We start from the raw sequence: 27,476 nt of genomic DNA, 5'->3' as shown, positions 1-27,476 counted from the left end.
GCAATCTTAGTTCCTGGGGAGACAAGGCTTAGCAAGGCCACAAGATACATTGCCAGTCTCTTCATTAATTCATCCTCTGTCTGCAGAACAGTCCTAGAACCCCTGAAAACATTAGCAAAACCCTCTCCCAGGATTTCTGTAAACATACAACAAGAAAATCCTTCTTCAGGGCTTCTGAACCAACAGAAAGGTTCCCAGACCCCTGCAACAACAGCACTGTCCTTCACCAGTGGACAGTATTCACTCTGTCTGCAGGACAGTCTCCAGACCCCTGCAACAACAGCACTGTCCTTCACCAGTGAACAGTATTCACTCTCTGTCTGCAGGACAGTTTCAGGGCTTCTTAGCCAACAGCCAGGTTCCAGGACTTCTTCAACAAAAGGACTGTCTTTCACCAGTGGACAAATCTGGCAAAACAACATCAAAACAGACAGACAAAGTACCAGCAAAACAGCCATGTCTCCTCAGTCCTTGGCAGCTCAGGGGGCAGGTCTCAAAAGTCCAGGGCAATTCAAAGTGGCCCCCAGCAATTCTCTCAGTCTCTCTCTCTCTCTCTCTGCCTCCACGAGGTGCTGCTTCCAAAAAGTTCTTCTGCCTCTCTCTTGTCTCTCCAAATCTAGTCACCAGCTCCTCCCAGTTCAGGACTTTCTTTTCACATCAACAAGTCCATCCCACAGGTGGGATTAACAAGCTCTGGGTTTTAACACAATCAGTTTGAAAACCAAGCCAATACAGGGGAATCTTTATATTCCATTACTATCACAACATCCCACAAGTAATTTCCTTCCAAGTTATTTTCCTTCCAATTAATAATTCCATTAATACTCTTCAGGTAGAGTCAACAAATTCCAGACTCACTTAATGGTATTGTCATTTGGCCTACATTGCTCCACTTATACATAAGGATAAAAAGCATGAAGACATACATCTTTTTGATGTATTGCCATAATCTCATTGCTAGTATTTTCTTTAACATTTATACATCAGTACTCACTAGGGAAATTAGTTTTCTTTGTTTTTACTCTGGTTTAGGTATCAAGGTCATATTTGTGGCAAAGAAGAATTTTTGTAGGATTCCTTTTTTCCCCTGAAAAGCATTTTATATAGTACTAGACTTAATCTTTAAATATTTGATAGAATTCACTTGTAAATATATCTATTCCTGTTTTTCCCCCTTTGGGAGTTCATTTATGACTTGTTTAATTTCTTTTCCTTAAGATTATTTAAATATTTGACTTCCTTTTCTGTTTATCTGGGCAATTTATATTTTTATAAATATTCATCAATTTCATTTAGATGGTCAGTTTTATCAACTTACAAGTAGATGAAATAACTCTTAATCATTGCTTTTATTTCTTGTTCTTTACTTGTGAATTCATTTTTTAAGCTTTGATAATGGTAATTTTGTTTCCTTTTTAATCAAATAGCTAATGGCATATCTATTTTATTGCTTTTCTCCTCCCAAAACAACGCCCATAGTTTTATTAGTTCAGTGTTGTTTTTTTTAGCTTTCAGTTTTGTTAACCTCTCCTTTGATGTTTGGGGGGAGGGGGTTGGTGTTTAATTGGAGCATTTTTCTTTTTCTATTTTATTGCTGAGAAGTATGAAATTTCCCCTAAATACTACTTTGGCTGCATCCCACAAATCTTGGTACATTGTCTCATTGTTGTCATCACCTTTAATTGAATTATTGGTTGTTTCTATGATTTGTTTTTTAATCCACCCATTCTTTAGGACTAGGTATTTGTTTTCCAATTAATTTTAGTATATATTTCAAAGGCCCTTTATTGAATATAATTTATATTGCATTGTAGTGAGAAAAATAAATAGTATTTCTGCTTTTCTGCATCTGTTTGTGGCATTTTTATATTCAAATGCATGCTTAGTTTTTGTGAAGGTGCTGTGAAGAGCTGGAAATAGATTTATTCCTTTCTTTTCCTATTCAGGATTCTCTAGTGTTTCATCATGTCTAAATTTTCTCAAATTCTATTCATTTTCTTATTTTCTTTCTTGTGTATTTATGGTTAGATTTATGTAGGACTCAGAGGGATAAATTGAAATTCCCCACTATTTTATTTTTATTGTTACTGTTTCCTCCTATAGCTTATTTAACTTTTTATTTGAGAATTTGGATTCTATACCATTAGGTCGATATATGCTCAGTATTTATATTAATTCATTGCCTATGATACCTTTTGACAAAGTGTAGCTTCCCTGATTATCTCTTTTAATTAGGTCTATTTATGTTTTTTCTTTCTCTGAGATCATAATTGCCACCCCTGCCTTTTTTTTAAACTTCAGCTGAAGCATTAGGTTCTGCTCCAACCCCTTATTTTAACTCTATCTTTTTCTTCTATTTCAATTGTGTTTCTTGTAAGTAACATATTATTGGATTCTGGTTTATAATCCTTTCTTCTGCCCTCTTCTTTTGAATTCATCCCACCCAGACTCATGATTGTTAACTATATTTCCCTCTAGTCTTATGCTTTTTCTTCTTTTTTCCCCTCTGTTCTCTTTTTAAGAATCTATTTTGCTTCTGAACACTGCCTTCTTTAATCTACCCTCCTTCTTATCTCTATTCCTCTTTCTCTTTCCCCTTTTCCCCTTTGCTTCCTTTTTGGGTTAGATGAATATCTGTACCTACTGTGTGTGTGTGTGTGTGTGTATGTGTGTATTCTTCTTTCCCTGTTCCAGATAAGATTGGAATAAGGTTCAAGGGTCATCCATTCTTTCCTCCTCCTTCCTCTGTTTTATAAACTCTTCTTTGCATGCCCCATTTATAGCTTGCCCCATTCCTCCTTTTTCCTTGCCTGTCTCCCAGTGCATTCCTCTTCTCCACCTTTCTTCTTTTAAAGTGATTCAAAAACAATCATGCATTGTTTTTTAGAAGAGAATTATAAATTTTCTTTTGAAAAATGGGCAAGGTATTTGTATTTTCCTTTCTCACACTTTTGTCCTATCAGGAGGATTCACTTTTTGTTGTTGTTTAGTCATTTCTGCCGTGTCTGACTCTTTGTGACCCAATTTGTGGTTTTCTTGGCAGTGACACTGGAGTGCTTTGCTATTTCCTTCTCCAGCTCATTTTACAGATGAGGAAACTGAGGCAAATTGGGTTAAGTTATTGGCCCAGGGTCACATAGCTAGTAAGTGTCTGAGGCCAGATTTGAATTCAGAAGATTGAGTCTTCCTGACTGTAGACCTGACATTCTATCTACTGCACCACCTAGATCCATGTGTACTCACTAACATTATAGTTATTGGCACAAGAGTTCAACTGTCTGATTATATGGATTGCAGTCCACTATTGGCAGCATGCAATGTAATTTACATTCCTTACGACTAAGCACCTAACACCCCCCCCCCTTTATTTAATCTATCTAGTACCAGATTTCTTTTGGTCACCAAAATATTTTAGGTTTTTTTGTTCCCTGATTATGCTGTTTATTTGATATTCAAAGATTGTAGTATCCTGGATCCATGTAGAACTTTCCTGAAAGAACTTTGGAGAGAACTTTATGTTGTTGTAAGTTAGGCTTCAGATTCTAGAGGCAGTCTCTATTTGTACTTTATTACAGGTGCTGCCTTATCTTAGGAATATTTGGTGCCCACATGTGCAGAGATTTTTTTATAAAAGATAATAAAAATCAAAGACAAAACTTTATTACACTTTACTCTTGCTATGCTTATTATCACTTACATTTGACTTCATTTTTTGCACTAGTCTCAGCACCCGTACAGCGATTTGTACTAATTGTTCTCCCATCCTTTTGCTATTTTAGGACAGCCTGTTAGAATGAAAGGGTGACAGGGAAACCAGCACTTTCTGTCTTTGTTATTATAGCAGTTGCCCTCAAATAAGTGAAAACCAATTCTTATTGGTTTTCTTATAAAAAAAGAGAGTATTTTATAAAAATGGAAATTGGCAATTTCCCTTTAAAATGGAGGCCCATTTTGATTAGTTTGATGATTTGTTAGAAATGGAGCCTTTTGCCATAGTTTACTGAAGGGGCCCTGTTTTCTGCAAACTGTAGGCCGATAAACTTGACTTCAGTATGTATTTTCAAATGTGATTTCTAGCCAATGTGTCTGACTAAATGAAGGCAGACCCAGCTCTTGCATACCTATTTTAGCAAAAACTTGAAGTTTGCATGAAACTGAATAATCAAGAAACTCAGTAAGTGAGAAACTATACTATCTCAAAATTGCACACAAATTAAGCCAGATGCTCATAGGTAGTAGGAAAGAGGGCCTACCAGCAACAGTATATACAAACAAATTGGCAGCCCCCCAGCATGACCAGAAATGGAATAGAGATAGATAGCTTGCAAGATTCTGAGTCTAGAGATAGAGCTGCAGACTTCCCTGAGAAAGATGCAGAGTTGACCGGAAGCCCCAAGCTGGGACCTTGGAAGTCACCACAAATGCAGGTGACTAATGTGGTATGGAAGTGTTCAGATCAGGAGAGCTCAGGTCTCCCAAACTCTGAGATCCCTAGGACTCTGCCTGGAGATGCCAGAGAGGCCCCTGAATATATAGCACTCTGAACCTCAAAGATTAGGGCCCTAACTCTAGGAAGTGTGGAGGTCAGTAGGGTAACCTAAATGACCTAGAATAAGAGCAACCAGGGTCAACTACCTCACTTCAAAGCCATCAAGGAGTGGTGCCTGTCCCTATCACAAAAGCCTAATTTGGAAACTAGAGCTGGGGAGATGAATAAGCCAAAGAAGACATTGGTCAGCATGAAAATCATTCTACTCCTAGAAATGGTCAAAAATCCAGTTTAGGAAGAAAGGGTAACTCCATTAAAAAAAACTATAAGCAGAGTCAAAGAAGTAAATTCATTTTCTGTGAAAACCATATGAATGCCTTGAAGAAATGAATTGAGACAAGAAATGAAATAAAATCTATGATAGGAATAAATGGAAAGAGAACAAATAATTTAGGAAAGAAAGTGATAAATCATCCAAACGGGGGACCCCTTGGAAACTAGAATAAACCAATTAACTATGTGAGACAGCAAGAAATACTAATATAAAATTGAAAAAATATTAGAAAATGAAACATAACTAATATTTTTAAAACTGTCCTAGAAAACAGGCTTAGGAGAGATCATTTAAGAATCTAATTAGTATTCCTAAAAGCCATGATAAGAAAACATGAGAATCATAAAAAAAAAAAACCCTGTCCAAATCTGTTAGAACCAGAATGATAGAGACAGAACCCACTGATTGCCACCTGAAAGAAACCCCCAAGGAAAAAGTCCCAGGCATTTCATAGTCAAAATATAGAGCTTACATGTCAAAGAAAAAATAACACAAGCATTCAGAAAGAAGCAGTTTAAATTCTAAGGAACCACAGTCAGAATCACATAAGACCTGTCAGCTTCTACTTAAAATGAGAGGACATCTTAGAATACAATATTCCAAAAGGCAAAAGATACAACTTTACATCCAAGAATAACCCTGTAAAGCTGAGTATAATCCTATAGGGAGAAAAATGTATATTAAATTTAACAGAGGACTTTCAAGCATTTCTTATGAATAGACGAGCTGAGTTGGAACTTTAAAAATATTAACACAAGAATCTAAAGAAATCTAGAAAGGTAAATTTAGCCTACCGGAGGTTTTATGATTATGTAGAACTAACATTCTCATAGGATGAGAAGAGAGAGGTGTCCTATTAAAGTCTTTGAAAGTCCTGAGAGAATTAAATTTAAGAAAATAGAAATGGGGTGAGAGGAATTCATATGTTGTGAGGGTTTTGAAGACAGGAGGGAAAAGAAAGGGTAGAAGGAGTACACTAGTGCAAAAGGGAGGAATAAGAGGTTGGAATGTGCTATTTCTCAAAATTAGGGTAAGTGAGAAGAATAGTAGCCAAAATTGAGAAGGGGTGAGGGGAAATGGGTATCTAATGGATCTTATTCTTAACTGAAATGAGCCATGGATGATTGAACACACATACCTTGCAGTTTGGTGTAAAAATACAGCAAACTTAGTAGAGAAACATAGGAATCGAGAGGGAGTAATGCTCAAGAGGGAGGATAATATTGGGGAGGGAATAATCAAACTTCCTGACCCTAAGAGAGAGATGGGGGGAAAAAAGAAAAGCAAAGAACTATAATCTCAGGGGATACACATCAGTTGGGGAATTTCTGAACAAAATTGTGGTATGCATATATAATGTAATGTTCTTTAGTCATTTCAGTTGTGTCCAACTCTTTGTGACCTGTTCGGGATTTTTTTGGGGGAAAGATACTGGAGTGGTTTGCAATTTTCTTCTCCAGCTCCTTTACAGAAGAGAAAACAGACAAACAGGGTTAAGTACCTGGCCCCGGGTCACACAACTAAGTAAGTTTCTGAGACCAGATTTGACCTCCTAAGGATGTCTTCTTGACTCCAGGCCCAGCACTCTATCCACTGCACCAGTTAGCTGCTCCTGTAATATCATTACATTGTAAGAAATTATGAAAAGCAATTTCAGAGAATCTGGGGAAGTATGAACTGATGGAAAGTGAAGTGAACAGAATGAAGAGAACAGTTTATATGAAGACCAAAATAGTGTAAAGAAAAACAATTTTGAAAGACATAAGAACTCTGATCAAAGCAATGATCAACCAGGTCTCCAAAGGACTTCATGAAGCATGTTAACCTACCTCTTAACAGGTGATTGATTCAAAGTGTAGAAAGGAACATATAATTTTGGTCACAGTCACTATATATGTATTAATTTTTTTCAACTATGCTTATTCCAAGAATTTGATTTCTTCTTTTTCATGGTTTTTAATGGAAGGGATAGGGGAAGAGGGAAAGTTGGTAATAGAGATGCCAGACGGGGCGGCCAGGTGACTCAGTGAGTAAGAGCACTGGCTCCAGTGTCGAGATGACCTGGATCAAATCCGGGCTCAGATACTCAGCACCACACCCAGCAATGACTGGCCGTGTAACCTTGAGCAAGTTACTTAACCCTGATTGCTTTAAAAAAAAAAATAGAGATGCCAGAAAAAAAGAAAGAGGACAATTGAAATTTTTAAAAAATGTTCAGTGGAGTATAGGAATTTTCAGCAAGAAACAAAATTAGGACAATTTTTTTTCATGTGTGTAATTTATTATATACTTTTTTAAAGCAAGTGCTAAGAAATGGAGATTCATTTTACATATAACTTTATATTCTGTGTATATAGAAATTCTCTTTTTTGGTGCTTAAGTTGATAACTTAAAAATTCTAGAACAGTTTTAATGCAGATGATTAGTAAACATCAAGAAAAGCTGTGGTATTAGGTCAAGCTGAATTTAGCCTCATTTCCTATTTTTTGGAGCAGGGTTATTAGACTGATAGATCAGAAGAATGTTATAGATAACTTCTGTAGATTTTAGCAACCTGAACCAGGTGTCAAAGAAAAAAAAACATGCAAAATTAGAAAAAAAAATACAGGTTGCTTTTGCTAAGTAGTGGTCTGGCTCTTCTCTGAATGCCATTTACTACTGTAAAATTTGACTAGTGATACCACAGATCTTTTTTCATTAGCCAGTAAATTTAGCCAATTACATTCAAGTTTACATTCCCTTACTTAAAATTCATCTGGTGTTCTTCCTCAAATTCTATGTACAAAATCCTTTTCTCATTTTAATGCAACAGGCATATATCAAAATGTCTACCCTGTTCAATATTTAGCCATTTAGTACACCTTAGGGGAAAAAAACAACATTCCACTGAGCGATATTTTAAAGTGTTCTCCAAATTAGATTTTATGTATATTATAAGGTGGAGATCTGTTTATTCTTTAAATTGTGATTCATAGCTGTTAATGATGTTAATGCTCAAAATGTTGATGTTGGTAGGTGTTGAATCATGATGTTTTAATTTGAAGTTAGTAGAAGAAATCCTTTCTCAGAGTTTGTGTTGGAATGAATTTTTATTATGACTAAGTAACAAAATTGCCATTGAAGATATATAGCAAAAGTCTACGGTGGGAGAAACAATACTTGTGCTGTCAGGTTTCAAAAATATGTTTAACAAATAAGTTTAAATATTTTATTGTGTTCAATATTGACAGATTTAGAGACTCTAAGCAGATATTTCAGAAAGGCAGAATTCCAAATACAATGAATGATTTGTGTTTTTCTTGCATCAAAGTTTTATGAAGATTTGACCTTTGATAGCTCAAAAGTTTTTGAAGTGATACTTTTCCCCCCTGAAATTGTGAACTCTTAGAATTGGAAAAGATCATCTCACCATAAATAATTTAGTCTAGTTTCTTACCCAGTACAGAATTCCTTTCTGCATATTTCTAATGGGTGATCATCTAATCTACTATAATTTCTGATAGACTTTATGAACCAAACTTGTTCCATTGTTTAGCAATTATCTTTTAGAAATTTTCTTGCCTAGAGCTTACATTTGTCCTGCTGTAAACCATCCCACTTCTGTCCTCTGGAACTTAAACAAAACAATTTACCTTCTTCTACCTGATTTGTCTGCCTTTATCAAGTCTCTTACCTATCTAGTCCATTATACACACTGCTATCAAAGTGTTTTTCCTTAATCACAGATATGACCATGTGACTCTTCTATTTAACTTAATGCTAGCGACATCCTATTGCTTTTAGAATAAAACATAAACTCTTCTTTTTAGCTTTTAAAGCCTTGTACAACCAGGTCTCAAGCTATCTTTCCAAATTCACTGGACATTATTCTCTCCTGTGTTCTGTGATTGAGCCAAAGTAGCCACTTCTCTTTTCCTCACATGTGACATTCCTGTTCTGGTATTTGCACCATTGCACTGATCATCTCAATTCCTGGAATGCATTTCCTTTTTACTTCTAATTCATAGTCTCTCTTTTCCTTTAAGATGGAGCATAGGCACTGCCTTCTGACGCACTGCCCTTCCTGACCCAACCCTCCTCACTTCACCTGTTAGTGCCTTGCTTCCCATCCAGTATCTTATATTTAACTACTTTTTATGTTTGAGTGTATGCTATATATTTTTATATGTACTTGTGTCCCCCATTTGAATGTAAGCACATTGTGTGTAGGAATGATTTCATTCTTGGTATTTATATTCTCAGTTCCTAGAACAGTGCTTGGTACATGGTAAGTGATTAATAAATACTAGTTAATGAATTGACTCTACATGAAAATCCTTGTAGCTAATGGATCTAAGAATTTAAGAAAATCTATTCCTTTTCATCATCATTCAGTGGTGAACTGGTGAGCTGAACTGAGACTCTGACTGAAGTTATCACTTAACCCTCTAGGGCCTTAGGTTCCTCATTTGTAAAATGAAAGGGTTAAACTAGATTATCTCAAGAATCTCTAACTCCAAATCCTTAAATTTTAGGTGTGCTAAGTTTATTTAAATGGGTAACCAAAGGAAGAGGTAGTAAATAGCATTAATAGGTGAAAGAAGCTGGTAAGAATTCTTACAGATTCATAGATTGTTTTGAATTTACCTGAAATAGTGTTCTAGACCTTTGTAATTTAATCTAGATGTCATCTTCCCCTCTATCACTTACAGTAGATTATTTAATATTTTACAAAGAAAATAAAGGTCATCTTCTTTCAGAATAGCACTAATAGTGTATTTAATATGGCTATCTTCCTATAACAACCTCCAACACTGCCTTTTGTTATCTTTGCTGTTTGATAAATAGGAGGTAAAGCTTGAATTGTTTTAATTTAATTTTTTGTTAGTGATTTGGAGCATCTTTAAAAATGTTTATTCTTTTGTTTTTATATCAGTTACATTTCCCAATGTATCCTTCCCTCCTCCTTTCTGTTCCCAGGGAGCCATCTGTTATAACAGAGAATAATAAAGGGGGGATGGGGAGGGAAGGGAATAAACAAAGCTAACACATTGAAAAAGTCTGATATATGCACTGATCCTCACCCATAGCCTCCATAGAGGGAAGGTAGGTTTTCTCATATTACTTTTTGAGACCAAGCTTGGTCATTGTAATTTCAGAGCATTCAGTTTTTGCTATTTTGTTGTTGTTGTTCTTTTCATTTATGTAATTGTAATCATTGTAGATATTTTTCTCCCAGTTCTGCTTACTTTACTTTCTATCAATTCATAGAAGTAATTCCATAGTTCTTGGTATTCCTTATGTTTCTTATAGAATAGTAATATTCCATTACATTCATGCATGTATCACAACTTGTTCAGGCATTGCCCAGTTGTTGGATATCTATTTTATTTCCAGTTCTTTGCTACTACAAAAAGTGCTGCTACGAATATTTTGGTGTATGGGGTCCTTTTTATTACTGACCTCCTAGCACTAAGATCTTGGAATTAAAGGATATTTGAGTCACTTTCTTTGCATAATTCCAAATTGCTTTTCAGAATGGTTGAACCAGTTCACACTCATACGAACAGTATAGCATTCCTATCTTTCCAACCCCTCCAACACTGACTATTCCTCTATTTTGTTATCTTTGCCATTTTACTGAATATTAATGAAATCTCAGAACTGTTTTGATTTGCTTTTTTTCCCAGTTCATCACTTCCTTCTTATCCTAGTTGCATTTTGTTAGTGTAATAGCTTTTCAATTCATGTAACCAAAATTATTGATTTTACTTTTTGTAATAGTTTTTATCCTTTATTTGCTTAAGAATTCATTTCCTAGACATAGCTGTTAAATGTAGCCAATTTGGTTCTCTTTTAATTTTTCCATGGTATGATCTTAAGTATTCTGGTCACATGTCTATTTTGAATTTATTGTGTATATATTGTTAACGATGTTGGTCTAAACTTAATTTCTGCCAGATTGTTTTCTAGTTTACCCAGTGCTTCTTATTAGATAAAGAGTCCTTTCCTAGTAATAAGGGAAGAAAGAGTTAGTTTCTAACTAATTCCCTCCTTCAACCCTTCCCCACCCCAGGATATTACCACAAATAATGAGATGTTAAACTAAATAATCATAAAGATGGATAACCATAGAAAGAAAAGGTGAAGGCAACAGATAAAGTGGTATAATGACTCAACTAACTCAGCTTAACTCAGTTAATATTGGGCTACCCCTTTTGGATGAAGTTCTCCAAGAAGCAATTAGAGAGACTGCTCACCAAAAGCTAACTTGCTAACCTATGCAGTATGTCCAGGTCATGAGCAGCTTTTTTATAGAATATGGTTCCTTTGCCTTCAGGGAAGGGGCAGGAGGGCAAGTTTCTTTATCTTCACCACTGGCCATGGGCATTGGAACTACTTGCTCAGTAGGAGGTACTGAACAGGAGATGCTGGATCAATTCTCCAGTCATCCAGTCAATAAACATTTGTTAAGTGTTTGTTATGTGCCAGGAACTGTGCTAAGCATAGGAGATACAAAAAAAGGGCAAAGAACAGTTCCTGCATATTCAAAGAGAAGCAATCATGTACAGTCAAGCTCTATAAAAGATAGATTGGAAATAATCAATAGAAGGATAGTAGAATTAAGGAAGATCAGGAGAGGCTTCCTGTTGAAGGTGAGATTTTTACTAAAAGAAGCCAGCAGTCAGAGGTGAGGCGGGAGAGCATTCCAGGCATTGGGATTGCTGGTGAACGTGCCTGGTTGAAAGATGAAGCAGAGAAGGAATTGAGTCAATTAACTTGAAGCAAGAAGCAACTCTGAGGATCAAGACTTCTAACAGAAAAGAAGAATCCAAAGACTATGGATTTGAGAGAATTAGCTCTGAGAATTTAGAGTTGAGGGGAAAGGGGACCTTGAGATGCCACCTGAATGACCTGGCCAGCAGAGACACTGTATCCAGGAGATTCCAGTGGTAGTGTGGTGACTTCCTGTGGAGAGAGAACATCAAGGTCCTATAGTACCACAGATATGAATTGCCTTGGCCATATATGTTCTCTACAGTGCCTTATTACTATTACACTGTCCCAATTCTCCCCATTATCACTGTTGTTTTTGTTGGAGAGTGTGCCATATTATACAGTTTTAGGAAATGCCTTTGCTTTGACCTAATTGTGTCTATTGGTTGACTATTAAGGAAATACTGAAGTGGGGCTAATGAACTATAGCTTTTGGGGTATGAATCCCCATGAACCCTGAAGCAGAAGTCATCATCCCTTTACCCACCCCACCTTACCCTCCTAATTTGTAAACCTGTAAGTGGTAAACTGGGGAAGTAGCCCCAGATCAGATTCTTCCTTTTCTAGTCTATTTTATTGATCTACTTTTCTGTTATTTAAATAGTAATAGTTTTGATAATTCCCATTTTAGAATATAATTTAAGATCTAGAAGCACTATCCTCTTTTCATTCCTACTTTTTAATTGTTTTTCTTAATGTTCTAGATCTGTTGTTCTTCAAAAGAAAGTTTATTATTTTTGTCTAGTTCGGTGAAGTATTCCATTGGTATTTTGAAGTAACATTATATCTATAAATTTAGGTGGTATTGTCATTTTTATTATATTATTCATGACCTATCTACAAGCACTAAATATATCTCCAATTAATCTCTTTATTTTTTGAAAGAGCATTTTGTAATTATATTTTATAAATCTTGAATGTGCTCTGGTAGATTGACTCCCAGATGTTTTATTTATTGTAGTTGTTTGGAATGAGATTTCCTTTTCTATTATTCCCTCTTGGATTTTGTTATTACTATATAGAAATGTTATTGATTTGGGGGGTTTGTTTTATATCCTGCTATGTTACTGAAGCTATTAATTGTTTCAAGTACCTTCTTTGATGATTTTTAATGTAAAGCTTGATGGGCACGGGTAGGTGGTGCAGTGAATAGAGCACCAGCCCTGGAGTCAGGAGGACCTGAGTTCAAATCCAGCCTCAGACACTTGACACACTAGCCATGTGACCTTAGGCAAGTTACTTAACCCCAGTTGCCCTGCCTTCCCCCCCTCAAAAAAAAAGCTTTATGTGATGAGCCAACAGGATTAGTCTTTTCTCTTCCTTGTCCTCATACCTTTAGTTTCTTTCTTGTCATAGTATTATTGCTAGCATTTCTAGAATGGTGCCAAATAACTAATCTTGTGTTTTTTGGGGAAGCTTATGGTATTTCCCCATTGCATATAATGGTAGCTTTTACTTTAGAAAACTACTTTTTCTCTTTTTAAGAAAAAATGATCCTTCTATGTCTATGCTTTCTAGTGATTTTCTTTTAGCATAAATATTGTAGTTTGTTAAAATAATTTTTTGCATCTAATAATATGTGGTTTGAGATGTTTTTATTTTTAATGTGGTTAATTATGTTAATTGTTTTTCTTATCTTGAACCCTCCTTTCATCTTTGATATAAATCCAACTTGATCATAGTGAATGATTGCTGTAATCTTTTTGCCAGTGTTTTATATTAAAAATGTCATTAGATACATATGAATTTTATTTGTATAAAGGTCTCTTTGCTTTTATCTTTCTGTGATTTAGGTATTGGAACTATATTTGTCTCATAAGAGATCTCTGTAGAGTATTTTCTTTCTTAGGTTTTGAGAATAATGTGGGTAGGTATGAATTATTCTTTAAAAGTTTGATACATTCCTCTATAAATTCATTTGGACTAGGGTGTTTGTTCTTCCCTTTTCAGTAGTTCCTATACAGCTAGTTCTGGAACTGAATTATTTAAGATTTTTTTGGTGTTTTGTTAATTTGGGGATTTGGAACTTTTTAATATAATTACTGATAGTTTTCAATTCTTTTGAAAATAGTTTATTGGTATAGTATAACATCATCTGTACCATTGCTGGAATTGTCAGACTTGAAAGAAGCTGCACAGTTTCATCAGTGACTACTTTTCTCTACCTTTTCAGAACATACTTGCCTTTAAAACATAATGAGGTGGATCTTAATCCTTTTCATGGAATCTGCTTTTAATTGAGTCTCTAGATCCTTAGAAACAAATTGCTTCATCCTGGACCATTTCGTATTGGTAACTGAAGGTCTCATCCACACCATCTGGGAGACAAACATAGGCCATTTAACTGAGATGGCACCATAAAACTTGTGTCTGAAGAAGTACTTCTTGACCCAATTTCTGTAGAACTGTACAGCAGTATTCCAAAACCAAGAGAAAGGATCAAACCAAATGATTGCATTACCTGAAATGCTAGTGCAGTTTCACTGTGGAGGATAGTTTTTCAAATGATTAATCCCCTCTTTCTTTGTATTCAAAAGAACTTCTTTTCCCTTCATATAAAAACTGACTACTAGCCAAACAAATGCTTCAGGAAAAATGAGAAGTTCCTAAAAACCCTCTCTGTATCACTTAATGGAGACTCTGAGGCTAGTAATAATGAAGAAGATATCAGTGATGTCTAAGAGGCAAAGATGTGTCTTCATTATATCTGGGACCTCTGGTTTCAGAGCAGTCAGACTATGCAACATTCTGATCTATGAAGCTCCTGGTTTTTAGCAGCCCAGTATATATCTTAACTTGACCATAATAATAGGAGCACAGTTGGGATAGACTCGTAGGAATCCTGACTTCTATGACTGTGGCTTGATCTCATATGCAGCAAAGGAAAACTAGCCTATATCCTTGCCATGAATGGCTCTATCCAAGAAAAGAGCCAACAGTAAAATTAACCCAGTCATAGAGACATCATTAAAGGCTGCATGGTAAAATGAAAACAGCCCTAGATTTGGAATCAAAGGACCTTGTTTCCAAACCTGGCTCTTTCACTTTCTACCTGTATGATCTTAGGCAAGTCATTTAATTTCTCTAGATCTCTGGATTTTTGTTGTTATTTTTAATCGGGAAAATGGTGAGTTTGGCTTAAATAATATCTAATGGTCCATTATAAGGACTATATAATTTGGACTAATAGTGATCCAAAGTAGTGCATTCCAATTCTAAATCTGTGATCCAATGAAAGGCACAGAGTATGGGGTAATAAGCATGGTAACCTAGAAAACTTATTTCAGAGAGGAAAATTCAGTATTTTAGATATCATTGAAAGTTGGTGGTATGGAACTCATGACTAGAATTTGACTCTGGAAGGATATACTGCATTAAAAAGGGAGAAAATAGATTAAAGGTGGTAGGCAAAATATCACTGTATATTAAGCACACATGTGCATGCACACACACATACATGCACAAACACACACACTCATATGAAGATATCCAGAAAATGGAAGTAGGAAGTATGGTAGAGAATATTTGGAAAAAGATCTGTGGAAGAAGATAATATTGTTATAGGAAAACACTTCAAATCACATTGATAGGAGGAATTAGATGAGGAATTCAGGAAGTAAATTAAAAGTGTGGCACAGAAGTATGATATGATACTGATGGAAGACTTCAATTATCTGAGTATTTGCTGGGGTTCTTTGGCCAAAAGCAGAGTAGTTAACAAGACAGTGGGCAAAGTACAAGGGAAATTGCCTTTCTGGGCTGATTTTGACCATCATGGAGGGACTGACTGCTGAAGATGAAACAATGGGAATCTTGGGAGAAGGGGAACATGGTTATAATTTGTAATTACATCTTAATTTGTGATTACATCTTACAGTTTGTGCTTCAGAAACAAAGGAATGATGAGTATAATCTGATGCATCCCTTAGATCAGACCTAGTTTAAAATCCCACCTTCTATAAGAGTTCTTTTCTAACCCCACTACCCAACCTTAGTGCCTTCCCTCTGGGATTAGCTCCATTTATTCTATTCATACTATAGCTATACTGTATCTAAATCATCTATATTTATCTATAGAAAGATCACATATATGTGGATGAATTCCTAGATATCATATAGAAATCTATATGTTGTTTTATATAATACACAATATGTAGGGATCTATAATATAGAGATCTATACAATATAGATCTCTATATAGTATTCTTTGCTTTATCCTTCCATGGTTTATAGAGATATATCTATATATAATATATAGATAGATAATATGACCTATCTATGTATAGCTAGATATAGATGATAGATACATAATATGTTATTTACCTTTATATTTTTTTTGTTCATTGCAGTTTTGTCAAACTTTTTGACCCCATTTGGAGTTTTCTCACCAAAGATAATGGGGTGGTTTGCCATAGTAAGGACTTAATAAATGCTGAGTGATTGATTTGGGGACTGTATATTTGTGATTACATCTTACAAATATTTCAAAGAAAGAATGAGTAGAATTCCATGACCTACAGTTCCACAGGGCAAGTCATCCTAAAAGAAATGGAAAATTCTCCAGAATGAAATTCTGAAGACAAAAAGTACATTCCAATGACAAAGAGGAAATGAACTATCTAAATGACCTATTTAGGTGCACAGTTTAGATTTAAACTCATTGGTCAACTTGTAATTTAAAAGACATTTATATAGAAGATAATGGAGGATGTCTAAAAACCATGACAGAAAAAAAAATGAAAATAAGAAAGGAAAGAACACCAATGAAAAAAATTTTAAAATACTCAAATAAGCACAAAAAGAAAGTCAAAAGGGAACATAGACAAACAAGACAGCGTAGGTACTCCACAATAGTACTGTAGTATTTAATACAGTACTGTGGCACAGTATTTAATACCATAGTATTTAATTTAGTACACACTTTAGAAACAATCTATAAATGAAATTGTCATGATTTCACATACATCTTTCTATAGTCTTTGTATATGGAAATGCTTATGTTTGCTAAATTCATAATAAACAAGAAATTATTTTTACAGAGAGTGGTTTGTGAATATTTAGAAAGGGAAGTGATGATTACTGAGAGTTGTCATGGTTTCATCGAGTATAGGTTATACTAGACTAGCTTAATTTTCTTCTTTTGATGGAATTACTATACTAGTAAATGAAGGGAAATGTTACAGACATAGTTTACCTAGATTTTAACAAAGCATTTTACAAAGTTCCTCCTGTTATTCTAGTTGACCAGATATAGAGATATCAGCTAGATGATGATAGTACAGGTAAGTGGATTTGCAATTGGCTAAGTGACTGGAGCCAAATAGTTGTTAATTGATTAACCACAGCTCCAAAGTAAAAGGTCCCTGAAGGAGTACTCCAAGGGTTGTTTTATCTGTCCTTGGGCCTGTGTCTTTCAACAATTTTATCAGGGATTTTTAAAAAGGCATAGGTGGCATGCTTTTCAGATGCAGCTCAGAGGGATAACTAATACATTGGCTGATAGACACAGAATCCCAAAAGATCTGGACAGCTTAGAACTTTTGGCCAAATCTAATGAGATTAAATGTAATTGGAATTAATACCGATTCCTACATGTGAATTCAAAAAATTAACTTCACAAACAGGTGAGCGAAGGTGTGCCAAGATAGTTCTGAAAAAGATCTAACAGTTCTAAGTGAGCTACAAGATCAGTATGACTTAATAGTTTGATAAGGCAGTCAAAAAAAGCTATGATCTTTAGCTGTATTAATAGATTAGCATTTTCCAGGATTAACTCAGACCATATGTGGAATATTGTGGTTGGTTTGGGATGCCACATTTTAGGGAATATGCTGATAAGATGAAGTCTGTCCAGAAAAGGGAGACAAAGATAGTCAAGGGCCTCCACATCATGCAATAGCAGGACTTCTTGAAGAAACAAGGGATTTTTTTTTTCTGAAGATGAGATTTAGTAGGAACATGATTGCTGTCTATAAGCATCTACACAATTGTCATGTAGAAGGGAAATTAGACTCTATTATTTAATATTATTATTTAATATTGTACTAGGAATGTTGGCTATAGCAATAAGAGAAGAAAAAGAAGTTAAATAGGCAGTGAGGAAACAAAACTATACGATATGATGTTATACTTAGAAAATCCTAGAGCCAAGATGGTGGAGTAAGCAGCAAATTGCGGCGACTCTCCGTTATTCATCTCTAAACAACCACGAAATAGCGTCTCAAAACAAATCCTGAAATAGCAGAACCAGCAAAAAGATGGGGTGAAACAATGAGGAGATAAAGGAAGATACAGGAAAGGACTGTTTTCACTCAGGTAAAAGGGAAGCACAGTCCAGGATAGGAAGCATCCCAACAAGCCAACAAGTCCCACCTCAGCAAACCAATGAGAGATTCTGAGCCCCAATGTGATGGAGCAGACAAGTGCCAACACCAGGGCTCACCACGTGCCTGAGCATAGCCAAGGGAATGGGCAGACTCCAGCTCTAAGAATTGCCACATGCTTCAGCAGAGTCCCAAATAAACAGGCAACCGCCAGGGACCAGACCTCCACATGCTTCATTGCAGCCTTAGGTAAACAGGCAGCCTCCAGCCAGCCAACCACCATATGCTTCAGTGTATATCAGGGAAATACAGAAACACCCTACCACCTTCAGCATACCATAGAGACCAGCACTAAGACCCCAGATCAGCAATGGGTAAACTGCCAGACCCCCTACAGACTCCAGCAGCACCAGCCCTACCCCCTTAGCACAGCCCTGGACACAAGAGTCCCCTGTAGGTGTCAGGGCAACATCAGTGCAGCACCAGGCAAACAGCCAGGGCCTACAGCCCCTGGCACAAGAGACTTGAGACAGTGTCTCTTCTACCCCAAGAGTAGATCTCAAATTTAAAAGAAAGGAAAAAGGTGCAAAAAACAATAGAAAAAGAATATGGCCATGGAAAGATATTATGGTAACAGAGAAGACCAAAACACAAACTCAGAAGAAGACAACAATGTCAAAACACCCATGGGCAAAACCCTAAAGAAAAGTGAAAAGTGGTCCCAAACCTAGAAAGAACTAATGAAAGAGATTAAAAATCATATAAGAGGTAGAAGAAAAAAATGTGAAAAAGAAATGAGAGTAATGTAAGAGAATTATGGATAAAATGAATTAACAGCCTGGAAAAAGAAAAGAACTCCTTAAAAAGAAGAATTGGTCAAATGGAAAAGGAGATACAAAAATCCAGTGAAGAAAGCAACTCCTTAAAATATACAGTTAGTCAAATAGAAAAGAAAGTACAAAAGTGAATTGAGGAAAACGACTCCTTTAAAGTTAGAATTGGAAAACTGGGAGCTAATAACTCTATGGGATATTGAGAATCAATCAAACAAATTTAAAACAGTGAAAAAATGGAAGAAAATGTGAAATACCTCATAGGAAAAGAAAAACAACTGATCTGGAAAATAGATCCAAGAGAGACAATATCAGAATCATTGAACTATTTGAAAGCCATAATCAAAAGGAGGACCTAGAAAGCATCTTTCAGGAAATTATCAAAACTACCTGATAACATGGAACCAGAGGTCAAAATAGCCATTGAAAGAATCCACTGGTCACCTCAGGAAGTAGATCCCAAAATAAAAACTCCAAAGAACATTGAAGCCAAAGTTCAAAAATACCAGGTCAAGGAAAAAATACTGCAAGTGGTCATAACAAAACAATTCAAATATCAGAGAGCCACAGTCAAAATTACACAGAATTTAGCAGCTGCAACATTAAAAAATTGGAGGTCATGAAGCTGTAGCAGCAAGCACCCCAAGCGTCCTCAGGGTTTGCTGCCACCACAGGTTCTTGGATCTGCTTTGTTAAAGGAAAGCAATTCAAAATGGGTTAACAAGCTTACTTTAATCAGTCAGACATATATCGTTTACTTTGTTGAGGGGAAAAGGTCAGCACCCCGAACTTCAAAGTACACAGACAGAATTATCAAGACAGAAACAGATCTAGTAGACAGATTTCAAACTGTCCAACCATTACATCCATACCCAGTCAACATCTGTGTTTCAACATATGGGTTTTTTCAAAGCCAGGGGGCTCAGGACAATGGCTTCCCAGAGTCCATATCAAATCACAGAACACTTCTCAAAGTGAGCCCCAAAACAAAGCCTCACATCAGGGCTTATATAGCCTTCTCCTGGCTCAGAGAATGTAACAACCTTTTGGACCCACTGGCCAATCAAAAATATCTACTGAAAAACAAGCCTCCCACCCCAGGCTCCAGGTGCACTTTAGCCTAGGGGCAGGGAAGATCTTTAAATTTGCATTTCCATTACAGAAGCATGATATCCCAGAAGGCAAAGGAGCTAGGAAAACAACCAAGAAACACTTACCTGGTAAAATTAAGGGTAATTCATCAAGGGGAAAAAATGGCCATTAAATGAAATAGAAGATTTTCAAGTTTTCATAAGGAGAAGACCACAATTAAGTTAAAAATTTGATCTCCAATATCAAGACCCAGGAGAGGAACAATAGGTAAAAAAAAAAAGGGAAAAGAAAAAACAAGGGAGTCAGTAGAGCTGAACTGTTTACATTCCTACATGGAAAGATTATAATTGTAATTCTTTAAAAATTTATTACTAGGGGGCAGAGCCAAGATGGAAGAATAGAAACAGGAAATTGTGTGAGCTCTCACACCATTCACCTCCAATATCTATAAAATATGACTCTAAACAAATTTTAGAGCTACATAAACCACAAAGTGACAGAAGCAAATCCCCCACTGAAGGCAGCCTGGCAAGCCAGCAGGAAGGATCTATTGCACCAGGCTGGGAGCTGAGTGCTGTCCTGCATAAGCTGCATGGGCCCAGACCCGAGGTGGCCCCAACCAGCAGCACAGACCGGCTGGAGCAAACCTCAGTGGAGTGAATAACCAGTAGCTATGGTGGTTTCCAGAATTCTGAATCCATAAACACTAAAGAACAAGTAAAAGGTCAGTGGGGAACTCTGTTGGAACTGGGTGACTGAAGGTATGGTCCAGCCCCTGCCCCCAGGGTGAAAGGTGGTAGAGGCTCAGGGGCTACAGTTGCTGGCACGTGGCTGCCTCTGGAGCTCCTGGCCTTCAGCTTGTAGGGGGAACAAGCAGCCATTCAGGGGGTAAATGCTCTCGCTTTGACCTGCTTGGATCTGGGTTGCTGTTTTGGGTGGTGGTCCTGGGGTGAGAAACACCAGTGTGCCAGAGTATGTGGTGGCTGCAGAGAGGGCACCCTCCTCAGACCTCTGACAACATTTGCAAAAACCCTAGCAATTTGGGACAAAGCTCTCTCCACTCTGGAAGCAGAATTCTACCATGTCAAAGAGCTCAAAAGTCAAGTAATTGGCTGGCAAGATGAGCAAGCAGAAGAAGCACAATCAGACCATAGAATCCCTTTTTTGAGGGACAAAAAGGATCAAAACATGGAACCAGAAGAAGTCAATAAAATCAAAACTCCTGCATCAAAAAGTTCCAAGAAAAATATGAATTGGTTATAGGCCATGGAGGAGCTCAAGAAGGATTTTGAAAACTGAGTAAGAGAAGTGGATGAAAAATTGGGAAGAGAAATGAGAATGATGCAAGAAAATCATGAAGAGTGAGTCAACAGCCTGCTAAATGAGACCCACCCAAAAATACTGAGGAAAATAGCACCTTAAAAATAGACTAACTCAAATGGCAAAAGAGGCCCAAAAGTCAATGAGGAGAAGAATGCCTTAAAAAGATGAATTGGCCATATAGAAAAGGAATTTCAAAAACTCACTGAAGAGAATAATACCATTAGATTGGAGCAAATTGAAGCTAATGACTTTATGAGAAATCAAGATACTATAAAACAGATCCAAACAAATGAAAGAATGGAAGGCAATGCGAAATATCTTGTTGGAAAAACCACTGATCTGGAAAATAGATCCAGGAGAGATAATTTAAAAATTATTGGGCTACCTGAAATCCATGATAAAAAAAGAGCCTAGAAATCATCCTTCAAGAAATTCTCAAGGAAAATTGCCCTGATATTCTAGAATCAGAGGGTAAAACAGAAATTGAAAGGATTCACTGATCACCTCTTAAAAAGGATCCCAAAAAGAATATAGCCAGATTTCAGAGCTCCCAGGTCAAGGAGAAAATATTACAAGCTGTCAGGAAGAAATATTTTGAGTATTGTGGAAACACAATCAGGATAACACAAGATCTAGCAGCTTCTACATTAAGAGATCAAAGAGCTTGGAATATGATATTCCAGAGATCAAAGGAGCTAGTATTAAAACCAAGAATCATCTACCCAGCAAAACTGAGTAGAATGCTTCAGGGGAAAATATGGTCATTCAATGAAATAGAGGACTTTAAAGTATCCTTGATGAAAAAACCAGAGCTGAACAGAAAATTTGACTTTCAAATACAGGAAGAGAAGCATGAGAAGGTAAACAGGAAAAAGAAATCACAAGGAACTTATTAAAGTTGAACTATTTATATTCCTACATGGGAAAATGATAATTGTAACTCATGAGACTTTTCTTAGTATGAGGATAGTTGAAGAGAATGTGTGTATACATATATGTGTGTGTGTACATATGTATATATGTGTATATATATGTATAGGAGGATGTATGTTTGTATAAATTCATGTATGAGTGTATATATGTGTGTGTACATGTATACATAGAGGGCACAGGATCAGTTGAATAGGAAGGGATATATCTAAAAAATCAAGAGGTGAGAGGAATATAATGGGAGATGAGAAAGGGGGAGATAGAATAGGGTAAATTATCTCATATAAAAGAAACAAGAGAAAACTGTTACAATGGAAGGGAAGAGCAGGAAGGTGAAAGGGAATGGGTCAACCTTACTCTCATTGGATTTGGCTTTAAGAAGGAATAACATACATGCTCAATGTCTATCTTACCCTACAGGAAAGTAGGGGGGAACGGGATAAGAAGGGGCATGATAGAAGGGAGGGCAGTTTGGGGGAGAGGGTAATTAGAAGCAGTCACTTTTGGAAAGGGACAGGGTCAATTTAGAAAATAGAATAAGTGGGGGGTGGGATAGGATGGAGGGAAATATAGTTAGTCTTTTACAATATAACTACTATGGAAACATTTTGCATAATTGCACATGTACAACCTATATTGAATTGCTTGTCTTCCCAGTGGGTGTGGGTGAGGAGGGAAGAAGGGGAAGAATCTGGAAATCAAAGTTTTAAAAACAAATGTTAAAAAAAAAATTTTTAACTGGGAAAATAGATATACAGGCACTAGGGTATAGAAATCCGTCTTGCCATACTAGAAAGTTGGGAGGAGTATGATGTGGGAGGATATAAGAGAGAACAGATTGGGGGAAGCGGTATTCAGTAGGCTTGCTATCTTGGGGTGGGGTAGGGGAAAGATGGGGAGAAAATTTGTAACTCAAAAATCTTGTGGAAATAGATGTTGAAAACAAAAATAAATAAAATATTAATTTTTTAAAAAGAATCCTAGAAAATCAACTTAAAAACTCATTGGACATATTAACAACTTCAGCAAAATTGCAGCTTACATATAAACCCACTTAAATCATCAGTATTTCTATAAGTTATCAACAAAGTACACCTGAAAGAGATGGAGATTTCATTTGAAATAAATGTAAACAGTATAAAATACTTAGAGTTCTACCTGCCAAGACAAACCCAGGAACTATATGAACACAACTATAAAATGCTTTTCACACAAATAAAGTCAGATCTAAACAATTGGAAAAATATTCATTGCTCATGGGTAGGCCAAAAAATATAATAAAAATGACAATTCTACTTAATCTATTCAGTGCCAATCAAACTATCAAAAAGAATTTATAGGGCTAGGGAAAAAAAGGGATATCAAGGGAATTAATGAAAAAATGTGAAAGAAGGTGGTCTAGCCATACAAGATCTCAAAATATATTATAAAGCTGTAATTATCAAAGCAATCTGGTACTGGCTAAGAAATAGAGTGGTGGGGACAGTAGGATGGATTAGTTACAAATTACATTATAGTTAAGTGACCACAGTAATCTAATATATGATAAACTCCAAGATTTTGGAGCAGAAACTTATTTGACAAAAAACTGCCGGGAAAACTGGAAAATAGTATGTCAGAAATTATGTATAACCGAACATCTCACCCCATATATAAGGTCCAAATGGGTACCTGATTTACATCTAAAGGGTCATACCATTAGAAAATTAAGAGAGCATGAAATAGTTTATCTCTCAGATTTATGGATAAGGGAAGAATTTAGGACCAAAGAAGATATAGAGAACATTACAAAATGTATAATAGATAATTTTGATCATATAAAATTTAAAAAAGTTTTTGCACAAACAAAACCAATGCAACCAAGATTATAAAGAAAACAGAATTGGGAGGGCGAAATTTGCAACAAGTATGTCTGATAAAGGCTTCATTTCTCAAGTATATAGAGAACTGAGTCAAGTTTATAAAAATACAAGTCATTTCCCAACTGATAAATGGCTTCAAACGATATGAACAGGCAGTTTTTAGACAAATCAAAGATACCTATAGTCATATGAAAAAATGCTCTTAATCACTATTGACTAGAGAAATGCAAATTAAAACAACTCTGAGGTACCACATTGCACCTGTCAGATTGACAAAAAAGAAAAATGTTGGATGTTGGAAAACTGAACCACTAGTGCACTGTTAGTGGAGTTGTAAACTGATCCTACCATTCTGGAGAGCAATTTAGAACTATACTCAAAGGCTTATAAAACTGTGTATACCCTTTGATCCAACAATACCACTGCTAGGTATATATCCCAAAGACATCCAAAAAAGGGGGAAAGGACCTATTTGTGCAAAAATATTAATAACAACTCTTTTTTGATGGCTAAGAATTAGAAATTGAAGGGATGCCTATCAATTGAGGAATGGTTAAACAAACTAAATAAGTATAAGATTGTAATGGAATATTATTGTGCTGTAAGAAATGATAAGCAGGCAGATTTCAGAAAAACCTGGAAAGACTTAGATGAACTGAGACATGGTGAAGTGAATAGAACCAGGAGAATGCTGCTGTACACAGTAACAGCAGTATTGTTCAAACTCTGAATGACTTCGCTATTCATAGAAATAGAATGATCCAAGGTGATCCCAAAGGACTAATGATGGAACATACTCTCCACCTCCAGAGAAAGAACTGATATTGTTTGATTATAGACTGAAACATGCTGTTTTTCACTTTCATTTTTTCTTTGATTTTAGTCTTCTTATACAAAATGTCTAATATGGAAATGCTCTATCTAATTGCACATGTTTAATAACCTATATTTGATCGTTTACCATCTCAAGGAGGGGAGGGAGAGATAGAATTTGGAATGGAAAACTTTAAATAAAAATGTAAAAGAAGAAGAAGAGGAAGAGGAAGCTGAATTAGACTTGTTCTGTTTGTTCCAGAAGGCAGTTAGATGGAAGGTATAGAAATGCACCTTTAGGCTTGCTTTATGGGAAACTTTTTCTATTAAAGTCATTCACAAGTAGAATAGGCTTTGTCTTGGGAGGAGATTGGTTCTCTCACCTCTCATCAGTACAACAGGTATTAAATTCCTGCTTTGTAAAGCAGGGATACTGGGGCTGCAAAGACAAAAATTAAATATTGCCTGCCTTCAAGGAACTTACATTTTATTGGTAGAATACAACACACACAGAGATAAGTAAATATGAAGTATATACAAAGTAATTCAAGAGGGAGAGAGGAGTAACAACTTAGTGAATCAAATTGGAATGTTCTCTAGGAGATGACACCTCAGTTGTGCTTAGAAGGAAGCTAGGAATTCCAGGAAGCATAAGAGAGGAAGGACTTCACTGTAGACATAAGGCCACCTCCTCTGCAAATAAATGGAGGTCTGAATTTTTAAAATTATTATTTTTTTCTTTTTAGAGGGCAATTGGGGTTTAAGTGACTTGCCCAAGGTCACACGGCTAGTTTGTGTTGAACTCAGGGACTCCTGACTCCAGGGCCAGTACTCTATTCACTGCGCCACCTAGCTACCTCGCAGTCTGAATTTTTTATGGGGAAAGATTAGCAGGTCAATTTGAGTGGAATGAAGAGTTTGTGGAGAGGAAAAAGATTGAAAAAATAGGTGGAAACCTTATTATGAAGGACTTGAAATTTTATATTTTCATCCTGAGGCAATAAGGAGCTACTGCAGATTTTTTATTAGAGAAGTCACATGGTCAGATCATTGTTTTAGAAATATGATTCTTACATTTGTGTAAAGGATGGATTATTTGGATAGAAAGAACTGCAAAAGACTAAATAGAAAGCTGTTGTAATAGTTCAGGTGAGGATATGGAAAGAAGGGAATTGATGTTGGAGATGTTATGGAGATCAAATTGAGAAGATGTGGCAAATGTAAGTTAGGTGATCACTTCTTGGATATGTTTTAGATGTGATCTTTGGTTAGATAGAGGTTGGATTAGATGAAGTTCACTCTCAATTTTCAGATTCTGTGAATTCGTGACTTGGAGCTAATTTCACAGAGACCAAGATCAAAATATTCCCTTGCAGCTGAAGGTCTCCTTTGTGGATAACAAAGTTATAAGAAAGACCTCTTAGCATTTGGCCTTACCACCCACAGAATGATCCCACTTTGGGTTAGCATAACCACAAAACCTTTATTCATTATCCTTAAGGCTTCTCAGTTCCATATTCATAATCTCTCTGTTCTCTCAAATAGAAGGCTTGTCCTCTTCCACTTGGTCCAATATTTATACTTCTTTTTTTCCCTTAAAATCAGTTATTGCCAGCTAGGGGCAACCCTTTGACTTTCTGACAGCTTGGTGTTCTATCCAGATGGGGTATTTTCATTCATAGAAAATAGTCAAAGCCAGGATGTCCCAGGTTAAGTTTCCACTTGTCCATTCAGTATGTGGATTTAAAACTGTATTTGGGAAATAAAGGGTTATGTCACTTTCACCATACTGACTGTTTTGCAAAGTTTTGACTGAGGGCATAGATCCCATCTGGAAACACATACAGTATCAAGTTAAAGTTAAACCGTAGTTAAAGACTGTATATATAGCTAGAAGACTTAAAGGGAATGCATTCATTCACTTCTTATCTCATAGGGAGCCTCATTTTTTTTTACAAAAATAATGGAAGACTATCGGCTACCCCTAAAGACAAACTTGGGATCATAGGTCTTCAAGCAACCTTATGGTTTCCCTAACTAGTTCTTTAATGATTCTTGACCATAAAACATATGCTTGCCCAAAAGACTGTTTTATGGAGAACTCACACAGGGCAAGCATTCACATGGTGGACAGAAAAAGTGATGCAAAGACACTCTCAAGGTCTCTCTTAAGAACTTTGGAATTGATTGTGTGACATGAGAGACAGTGACACAGAACTGCCCATCATGCCATGCCCTCATCAGAGAAGGTGCTGTGCTCTATGAAAAGCTGAATTGAAATAGCTCAAAAGAAATTGCAAGATGCACAAATTTGGAGAATCCACCCCCAAATGTTCATATGGACTCTTTGTACCCATCCTGAACTCATGTTGGTCTGATCAGCCACAGTCAGACACACTGAAACTTGACTCTAGCATAGTGATGTCATTTTGGTGCTCTTTGAGAGCACCAGTCTTTGATGACTCTGTGGTTTTCACTTAACACTCAAAGAGAATGTGTAGAAAAACCTACTTCTCCTTTGACCCAGCAATACCACTCCTAGGGTTATATTCCAAAGAGATCATAGAAGTGGGAGGAAGACCCATATGTACAAAAATGTTTATGGAAGCTCTTTTTGTGTTGGCAAAGAATTGGAAATTAAGGGGGTACCCATCAATTGGGGAATGGCTGAACAAGTTGGGATACATGCATGTTATGGAATACTATTGTGGTGTAAGAAAC

General features: G+C 36.2%; 1 protein-coding gene across 6 annotated transcripts in view; it reads left to right on the top strand.

Annotated features, from left to right (window-relative positions):
• Positions 1-27,476, top strand: part of ZHX3 (zinc fingers and homeoboxes 3) — a 160,253-nt gene that overhangs the window by 7,300 nt on the left and 125,477 nt on the right. The gene's annotated exons all lie outside the window — the stretch shown is intronic.

This window comes from Petaurus breviceps, unplaced genomic scaffold, assembly GCF_028583685.1.
Source record: "Petaurus breviceps papuanus isolate PSGF00001 unplaced genomic scaffold, PetGlider_PUasm1.0 90591, whole genome shotgun sequence".
Taxonomy (NCBI): Eukaryota; Metazoa; Chordata; class Mammalia; order Diprotodontia; family Petauridae; genus Petaurus; species Petaurus breviceps.
This window is presented reverse-complemented; position numbering and strand designations above follow the sequence as displayed.